The 10000-nt window shown below is 34.0% G+C and overlaps 1 long non-coding RNA gene across 3 annotated transcripts in view; it reads left to right on the top strand.

Moving 5' to 3' along the window:
• The window catches only part of LOC137630831 (uncharacterized), a 221170-nt gene that overhangs the window by 91430 nt on the left and 119740 nt on the right, over positions 1 to 10000 (top strand). The window lies entirely within an intron of this gene.

The raw sequence follows: 10000 nt of genomic DNA, 5'->3' as shown, positions 1-10000 counted from the left end.
TGCAATGTGCATAAGGTCCCCAGCTGCACTGTTTTTGCTGTCCAACTCGTTAAACTTAATCTTGCAGTTTTAAGGGTTTCCTCAAGTTGCACGTGGGCGCTAAATGGTGTCTGTCACATTTATAAACTCGATTCATTTCAATACAAACTGTAAACTTGGATTTTCCCGTTACATCTGGACATTTAATTACCTTTTGCTATTCAAACGCTGAGTCATAAGGCACAAATTTATATAAGTCCTGTCAAATCTATTCGTCAAAAATTTGCTCTCTAGCACTCATTTTATTCCTCTCTCTCTCTCTCTCTCTCTCTCTCTCTCTCTCTCTCTCTCTCTCTCTCTCTCTCTCTCTCTCTCTCTCTCTCTCTCTCTCTTTAATTGAGCAATGTAAAATTTATCCCCGGTTAAAATATTCAAGTTAATTTAGGGAAAATGTCTATTGCCCTCTTCGAGTAGTGTAGTAAATTTAAAAGTAAGTTCGATTGGTTTTTTTATAATTCATTGTATGATCACACCCAAGGTAAATATGGGCACTAAGTAAGGTAAACATAGGTTAAATGGTAGTTAATGCTGTTGTTCGTTCCACAACTCTACCGCAATACTTCAAATATCACTTCACGAAATGTATTTGTCCTGGCTAAAAAAAACTAAGGCTAAACTTCCGTCGATTCATTGATGATAACGAAAAAATTGTATTCAAATGATTGAGGTATTCTGTGACGGTGCCGAGAGAGGGTGTGAACTCAAAGGCAGATTGGAAACGACTGAGTTCTATCATTGTGGAACAATCTCCTTATATACAAAACCTCAAGGCAACAGGACATAACAAGTTCACAAGACAGACAATATTCAGAGCAAAACAGCAGACATGAATTTTCATGTTAGTTTGAGTGCGAGGGAAGAGCGAAGATACAAGCATATTATATACAAAAGGAATTATGTACAATTGTGTGACACACGGTTGGTACAATTCTCTTAAATAATAGTTTGCTGAAACGCAGTCGATCACTCCTTTCCTTTTACTGTCATTGGATCTGTTGAAAGATTTCTTGTTTTTTTTTGTTGTCTTAATTTGTGTAACCGTGGTGTTTTTTTTATAGTTAATCCCATTGCCCATGGAATATTAGATTAATTAGCACCAAATTAAATTTATGGGATAATTGTTTATTTATGAAAGTGCATAGTAAATGATATTGTAGGGTCCTTGTGATGTTATACATAACCTTTATGCAAAAAACAAAAAAATCCTAATTACTCAGAGGTAAGTCGTCATTTTTCAAGTATTCTAACACTTGTCGCTACTTATATATATATATATATATATATATATATATATATATATATATATATATATATATATATATATATATATATATATATATATATATTTTGTAATGGTCAATATTGAAAAATTATTTGTGTAATTTTACAAAATTTATTACATACACACGTGTAATCGAATGTCCTCTTTATGGTTAAAAAGGAATTTCTTGCACCGTTTGTGACTTGGATATTTCTGCGTCAGTTTTCCTTTTTTTTTAGTTTTATCTTACATTAACAGCCTAGTTGACAATTTATTTTCAACAGCATATACATTGTAAGTTAATTGTTTGACGATACATAAAATCCTTAAGTTAGGAAGATTGTGCAGAAATGCCTGCTCTCAATTAAGGAAAAAGCCTCTACTCCTTAACTTTTGTAGATTCAGGCTTGAAAGGCTAAAGTAATACATATATAATACACCAAACTCATCAAATATTAATTTGTTTATTTTAGGCGCTTAGTTAAATTCCCAAGGAATGTTTAAAATAGTCTATATAACGTTTATAAATATAATTGGCTGGTATTCTTATTGGACCCTCCATATTCCAACTAGTCTACTCGCTGACTCTCTTCAAGTCCCAACGACTTTCTGACCCAAATTAATACAGATTGACTGATTTGTGACTTGTTTATGACGAAACTCTTCCGGTTGACGTATCGTAGTAGACTCGTAGAGTTGTACTGGCAGCTAGTCAATGTCAGGAAACTTTTTTTTTTTTTATCTTTTATTATAAAAATACAATTACATCTTAGCAATTTACATTATATACGTAATTATTCTTTACAAAATACTGATATAAACTACATTGTTTTACATAGCTATAAATTAGCTCAATACAAATTAAATCAATTAATAAATATATATGCAATAAATTTTATTGTACAAACGTTCTTAATTTATAATCATATTAAATATTTAAGTAATTATCATAAATGTACTCTTTTGTAAATATCTTATTTAATTCTTTTTTAAAAGTATTCCTTATTAAATTTTTTGTTTTTAACATTCTATTTCTTATGAATATAAGTAAATTTGGGTCATCCGTTAACAGTCCTATAGATCGCCCATACCACACTCCTGCTAAAAAATCCGATATCAAAACCATTGCAGTATTTTCATCCTTATTTGACACAGTTTCAAAGTCTAATTTCAAAATCTTAAGCAAACTGTTTGTCTTGATCTTACAACAATTTTTCAAAAGTGTCTTAAACCAGTATATTATTTGCTTTAGTGATGGACAGAAATAAATAAAATGCATGTTATTTTCTACAGCACCACAAAATAGACATTTATTCTCATTTGTTAAATTCATGATGTACAACCTATCATTTGTATTTAGTATTTCATGTGTATACCTATAAAGTATTTCCCTGCTGTTCTTATCAATATACTTGTTGTTTACATGTTTCCAAATCAAAGTCCAATTAAAAAGGGGATACAGTAGCTCTATCTTGGGTTTGTAATCTTCACAATTCATAAGCAACCAATAAGTTTCTTTATTTAATACATTTGGATAATTCTTTAAGCGATAGACTTTTCTATGAATATCAATCATCATGCTATAATATACAGGGATAAAAATAGTGCAATCTTTATATTCAATTTTGGTTTCAATTAGAAAAGTTGCCCGAATTTTACAGAAAAAATAAAGCATTTCATAACCAAAACATCTATTTATACAATTTTTCAGAAATGTATGGAACATTATGGCTTTTGATTTGCACAAAATATTAAATATTCTAACTCCCCCTTTTAATTTATCTAAGAACATAGTTTTTTTTGTAATTGGTTCATAACTGCTATTCCACATGTATTTATACAAACATCTCTGAATTCTTTGAGCACATGTATTTGGTATTGGATAAACATGTGATATATACCATGTTTTTGATAAAATCTTACAATTAATTACAATAGACTTTTGAAATATTGTCAGTCTCCTATTCTGAAAAATACCAACCATCTTGGTAATCTTATCTTCCAAAGAAGACCAGTTCAACTCAACACTTTCCTGATAATTATTAGTATGGTAAACTCCTAATACTTTACATGAATCCTGAAGAAACTGGTAGCCATTAATTGGCCATACCTTACGGTTTTTCCAACATCCTATACCTAAAATGGAAGTCTTGCTTTTATTCAAAATGGCACCAGACGCTTTTTCATATTCGTTGATTACATTTATACATTCTAAAAGACCTTCGTCACGAGTTACAATAATAACAGAATCATCAGCATAACCAAAAAACGGGCACATTCAGTTGATTTGGTAATTTTAAGGAAGACTCTGAAAGCTGTCTTTTTATCATTCTGTGGAAAGGTTCTTGATACACAACAAATAACATCATGGATAATGGACATCCCTGCCTCACAGATTTTCTAATTAAAAATGGATTAGAGAGGTTGCCGTTTATGCTTACAACACTTTCAGCATCTTCATATAACATTTGTATCAACTGGATAAAACTACTGTCGAAACCAAATTTCTCTAATATTGCAAATAAGAGTTCATGATCTACACGATCAAAAGCTTTTGACCAGTCTAAGTTTATCAAAGCTGCCTGCTTGTTATTTTCATTTGTGTAAACCATAATATCCCTCATTAAAACGTTTAAATTGATTATTGACCTATTTTCAAGACAGCTGAACTGTTCAGAGGTTATTATTAAATTTAATACATTTTTAAATCTGTTAGTTATTATTTTAGCTATGACTTTAAAATCTACATTTAGCATTGTTATTGGTCTCCAATTAATAATATGATCCAAGTCTCCTCCTTTCGGCGTGAGAGTAATGATTCCTTTATTTAGTTTTACAGCGGTCTTATTCTTAAACACAAATTTCATTAGGCTTACAAAATCTTGCTTGATATCTTTCCAAAATGTCCTATAAAATTCTACGGGAAGACCGTCTATTCCTGGACTTTTCCCATTTTTCATTCCACGAAGGGCTGCAAATACTTCAGACTCTGTCACATCTGCTGTTAATATATCATTTTCGTTTTCGTCTATAACATTATTGATTAAATTGAGAAACATCTGTTGACTATGTTTATTACATTTTTCTTTTTTAAAGAGGTTTTCAAAATAGTCTCTTACATACAAAATAATTGCATCGGGATTAACAATTTCGCTACCATCTTCTCTCCTAATCTTATTCAGAAAGGTTTTACTATTTTTTTTCCTTCCCTAGTAGATAGGCTGACACTTGTTCTCCTTTTAATTTATCATCAACTTTGGCTCTTATTTTTATCCCTTCACATATTTCATCTTGAATACTATTTATTCTTAATTTTAATGAATTCACTAATGACATTTTCTCAGCATTCAAGGTCGATTTCCTAATTTCCTCTTTTAACTGATAATTCAGTAAATTAAGTAGTCCGTATCTCTCCCGATTAATTTGCTTAGAGCAATTTACAAAAAAGGATTTTAGTTGTTCTTTTGCAAAGTCCCACCAACATTTAATATTTTCAAATTTGCCTTTCTTATTTCTAATCTCAGACCAAGCCATCATAAAATTATCTTTGACTATATCGTTATTCAAAATATTACAATTGAGTTTCCAATACCCTTTACCTAATGACATAACATTCTCCAATTTTATTGTTAGTTTGATTATGGAATGGTCAGACCAGCTCACAGGTATATTTCGAATATCACTTACGTGATTTTGCAAATCTCTTACATAAAATCTATCTAACCTTGAACCATAGTTTTCCCTAATATATGTATACTCTACATGATGGTTTAGGAGAAACCAAGCGTCTTTCAATTTCAAATTATTTTTAAGGCACACAAGAGATTTAGATAAAAGGTAACTATCTGAGTTTGAACAATCCCTCATACTAGTAATGGAGTTCCAATCTCCACCCAATATGATGTTACTTATATTATTTCGCAAAAAATACATAATATCTTTACAAAAGAGCTGTTCTCTTTCTTTCTTTTTGCAACTTCCAGCAGGGGCATAGACATTCAGTAGCTGAATGTGAACATTTGAACAAACACAATTAACACTCAATAAATGACCATTTATATCATTTTCTACATTCAGGACATCCACATTTGATGATTTTCGTATAAAGATAGCAAGTCCCCCTTTATGATATTGTGTATAATTTATCAATATCTTACAAAATTTTTCTATGTACTCTAGTTTCCCTTCAGTTTTTATATTGTGTTCTTGAATAAAAATTATATCTAGTTTGTATAAAAACATTAAACTTATCAATTTGATTTGCTTATTTATACAATTAAGTCCATTGGCATTAACTGTCGCTATATTTAATGTGGATGAAATGAATTTGATAGAAATTAAAGATAAATTCTTTTATACACTAAAATTAACATGGTTTATGCTTCTTTGGACATTTTTCTGTTTCGTTATCTGATGTTGAACTCCTATGATCCACATCCATGCTCTGGGTCTGGCCCTTTTTTAAAGTTATCTTCAGCTTATTGGCTCCATCTTGTTCCGTATACCAGTTTCCTGTTCCTTTGTCGGGGATACCACGATGCTGCTCCTGAGGAATCGATTCTCTGGGCCGCACGCTCGTGTCTTCATGGTGGCTAAGTTTGTTTCCACTAACCATATCTTCATTTTCTGTCAATTCGTCACTTTCCATCGTCACCTGGTGAACTTCCGCCTGGATTGTTGCAGTTTTCATTTCACTGGTTCCTGTTTCCTGTGATAATCCATGTTTCTGGGGTTCGTCAATTATTTCCTGGTCAATTTCAGCCAAGGAGTTTTCATCATCTTCATTTTCTGATCCGCTCTCGAGAGGTTCTTTCCTTAAGTAATCAAAACTTATTTCTGTTTCGACATTCTCTTCTTCCAGAACTGCCTCAGACTGAATAATATTTTCTCTATCCAAAGTGTCGTCTTTGCCAGATACCGTTGCCGTAGTCTCACTGTTCTTGTTTGCTTTTGTTTTCATTGAATTCCTCTTCTGGTCAGGAACCATGTCAGGGAAATCTTCCTCGTTAAACCTAGGTCTCGTACTTTCTAATGGACAATCTTTCACCTCATGCCCAACCTCTTTGCACCTAAAACATGTTCGTTGCTGTCCATTATACAACACAGTTAGTGTGTACCCCATTACTGTGATAGATGAGGGAACGTTTTCTTTTAATCTCATTTTCGCTGTCCGTACTCCTGACAAGTAACCTTTTAATGGCCCTTCAACATACCTGTTACGTCGTATTCCTTCTACTTTTCCATACTTTGATAATACTGAATTTAACACTTTATCTTCAAGTTCAAATGTAGCATTCCTTATAGACACATATGTAACAGAGGAACTTAAATTTACAATTTTTACCTGTCCACATTTCGCAGAGCTTATTTCTTTGTCTTCGAACTGTTTCATAATGTCAGGAAACACTTCCGGTGTCACTTTAACGATAACTCTCTTCCTATTCATCATTTGCACGCCTATTATAGTACTAGGATTCAATTTCATGCACGAAAATAACATATCGCTAACAATTTCCATAGATGGGTAAGCAGAAAACTGCAACCCAAAATAGTCTTTTCTCTTGAATGCCGTTGAACGATACATCATTTTGCCGAAATTAGTAACAAAATTTCTCAAAAGATGGCACCACCGTCGCTCAAAAACGCGTAGAGGTTCCCCCCTAGGGATGGCTAGGGGGTACCTTAAACACTAGCACGCCTGTGTGAAACCTTGCACTATATTTTGTCTATGGGAGATAATTTTCTCACTGTCTATATATACCACAAATCACTGCATGTTCATAAACCTCTCACCTCATTTCCATTCAGTTAACAACTCAGATTCCAAAGAAAATCGGCGAAAACTTAAGGTGTAGCTCCGACAACACTTTGTTTACTTCGCTCTTCTTCTTCTTCTCCTGGAAATTTAGTTTAGTGGAACTTTTGTAGGGAGAATTTTCGAGGTGGATTTTTTTTTTAGGGTTGTGAGTTAGATTTTACGGGTCACCGCTCCCGTGCTACTGGTAGATGGCCGGTACACTTTTCATCGTGTGTAAATTATTCACAGTAAAAACATCTGTGTAAACTGAAATGTGAGATTAGATCAATGAAACATGCGCATTTACTGACTGCATTTCGCTATGAATCTCTCGGCATGCGTTGCATATTTTCATTGCATGCGTTACATACGTTCATTGAATTCCATTTCTAAAATAAATTAAGGATATCTCCTAATACTATAACATTAGTTCTATGCAACTCACCACTACTGATATATTTCTTAAGTATACAGTACATGAAACAAAGCGGTGACACAGAATTTTTTCACCACGCACAATATTTGTTACTCACTGCTCACAGTTCAGCGCCTTTTGTGACCAACCTCACTCCAGAAATAAAATGACTGAGTCGCCTACCATATAATATCAATGAAAGCTGATCTTGATCATAATTATGATTCTGAGTTATGCATGCTATTATGCTTTAGTTTACCGTATAGTAGAATGAAGACTGAATTTTATGATATAAGTCCTGGCATCACAGGCAGGATAATGTTTAGGGAGACATTTGCGGTAATGAGCGAAATTCTCAACAACGAGGGAGGGCGCGTGCGCGACCTTTGAACAATTTCATACCCGCACCACCGCATCATCACATGATACGTACCGGTATTTTCTTTCAGGTTCGTGTTTATTTTACACCATGGAAGTTGCCAACGTGTTATACTTCCAGTTTTCGTTTTTTACTACTACAGGTATTTCATTGTATACATATACTTATAAGTGTTATATCCTTATTGTTTGCCTGATGCGTTTATGGGGGAGGCATTTTCATACTCCGATAATATTTTACAAGGAATTTTACAATTATAGCGTCAATTCCACTCTTTTTACTCACATTTCTCGATTCTGAAATAGTTTGGAGTGAGAAAATACTGAAATTTCTGCTCAAATACCTCCTTCAATTTATATCATGGTTTTACTCCACCTTTTACTGAAGAGACCATTCCATTTAGAGGATATTGACTAAGTTCCAGATTTTACATTCACGCTGAAGTATCAATGGCACATTTCTTTTCTTTCTAATAAGCTTGGAAACCCACTTCAAACGGCATACATCTTTAAAAATGGTGGCCAATGAAAACTTAGTTTTGATACTACAGAAACATGCATAGTTTGTCTGCTTACAACAATACTAAAGGAAGCATGTGAAAGGGTTAGTCAGCACGTAGGAATGATTAGATATGGATGAAAAAATCTTCTTTACACGCTGTCATTTCAAAGTAAACTCCTTATACTTTTTTTTTCCTTTGGTGGGGGTCGTGTAAGCATTTTTATGGACCGAGGGGTGGGGGGTGGGTTTGCTAATGTGCCTATAAAGGGTTCGCTCTTTTATCTCAGTGTAACAGATGTACATATTCCATACTCATTATTAATTACGCACGTGGCCTAAAGGAAAAAAGGATATTGGCAAAAATGCGAAATCTATTACAATAGCATACGCATGAACATTGCAGGAATGCATGTTAGTATTATGGGGCATACATAAGGTAAATTCATAATCGATAACATAAAAAAGAAAGATACGAGAAACTGATAGAAAAACACATATACTATACAACGGAACAAGTAAATATTCAGCACATATTTAAAGTTACCTACAGTATACACACACGCAGGCACCTCAGTAGCATGGGCGTCAACAGGTGGGGGATGGGGGGGACAAGTCCCCCCCACTTTTCAAAGTCGGGGGGACATAGTATCATTTGTCCCCCCCACATTTTTAGTATTCACTATGGTGATTATACCAATGTAATATTCAGCTAAGGGATGAAACTACAAGGATCAAAAGTGACAGTATCTGGAATGCTAGAAGCTGCAGAGGTTACCATAAAGAGCCTACAGTCACTTCGATGCGAGCACAAATTCAAGAGATTATTTGAAGAAGCAGAACAGAAGCTCCATCTGTGTGACCTAGACGCAATTCCTCTTCCAAGAAAGAAAAAAATACCAAAGAGGCTAGACCAAGGATTAGGATTTGCCTCTAACTACTGTCATGACTCAGCTGAAGAGTTTTATCGAGTTGAGTTCTTCAGTGTTATTGATGCTGCCGTACTGAACATTAAAGAATACTTCACTTCCACTGATCTCACCGAGTATCAAGATTTATCGTCAGTACTGTTGACTGGGACACATAAGCCAGAAATTATCACTAAGTATCCAGAACTCAATGAATCTCTGAATCAGCAACTGGATTTCTTCCACAATCAGTTCAAGGGGTCAACAGTTGAAGATTATAGAAAGATCTTTGCAGATATGGTACCAGAAGTTTGCCGAATGTTTCCTCAGGTAGAAGCATTGTTACGCCTTTTACTTGTCTCCCCAGCAAGTTCCTGCACAGCTGAGAGGTCATTCAGTGCTCTCAGACGATTCAAGACATGGTTACGTAGCAGTATGAGTCAGCAACGCCTTAACCACCTCATGATTTGCCATGTACATCGTGACCGTCTAGCTACCTTAAGTCCACAGGCGATTGCTGAGGAGTTCATCCGAGCAGACGACAAACGAAGGACCATTTTTGGTAGATTCTGACTAACAGAAATGCTAGGATTAACACAGGTTATTTTTCGTCTTAATACTTTAAATGATATGATAATAATCTTATTTGAATGAAACAACATGAGTCTTGCTTTCATTTAATGTGAATTAATCATTTAATAAA

The sequence above is a fragment of the Palaemon carinicauda genome, chromosome 39 (assembly GCF_036898095.1).
Source record: "Palaemon carinicauda isolate YSFRI2023 chromosome 39, ASM3689809v2, whole genome shotgun sequence".
In the NCBI taxonomy this organism is placed as follows: Eukaryota; Metazoa; Arthropoda; class Malacostraca; order Decapoda; family Palaemonidae; genus Palaemon; species Palaemon carinicauda.
This window is presented reverse-complemented; position numbering and strand designations above follow the sequence as displayed.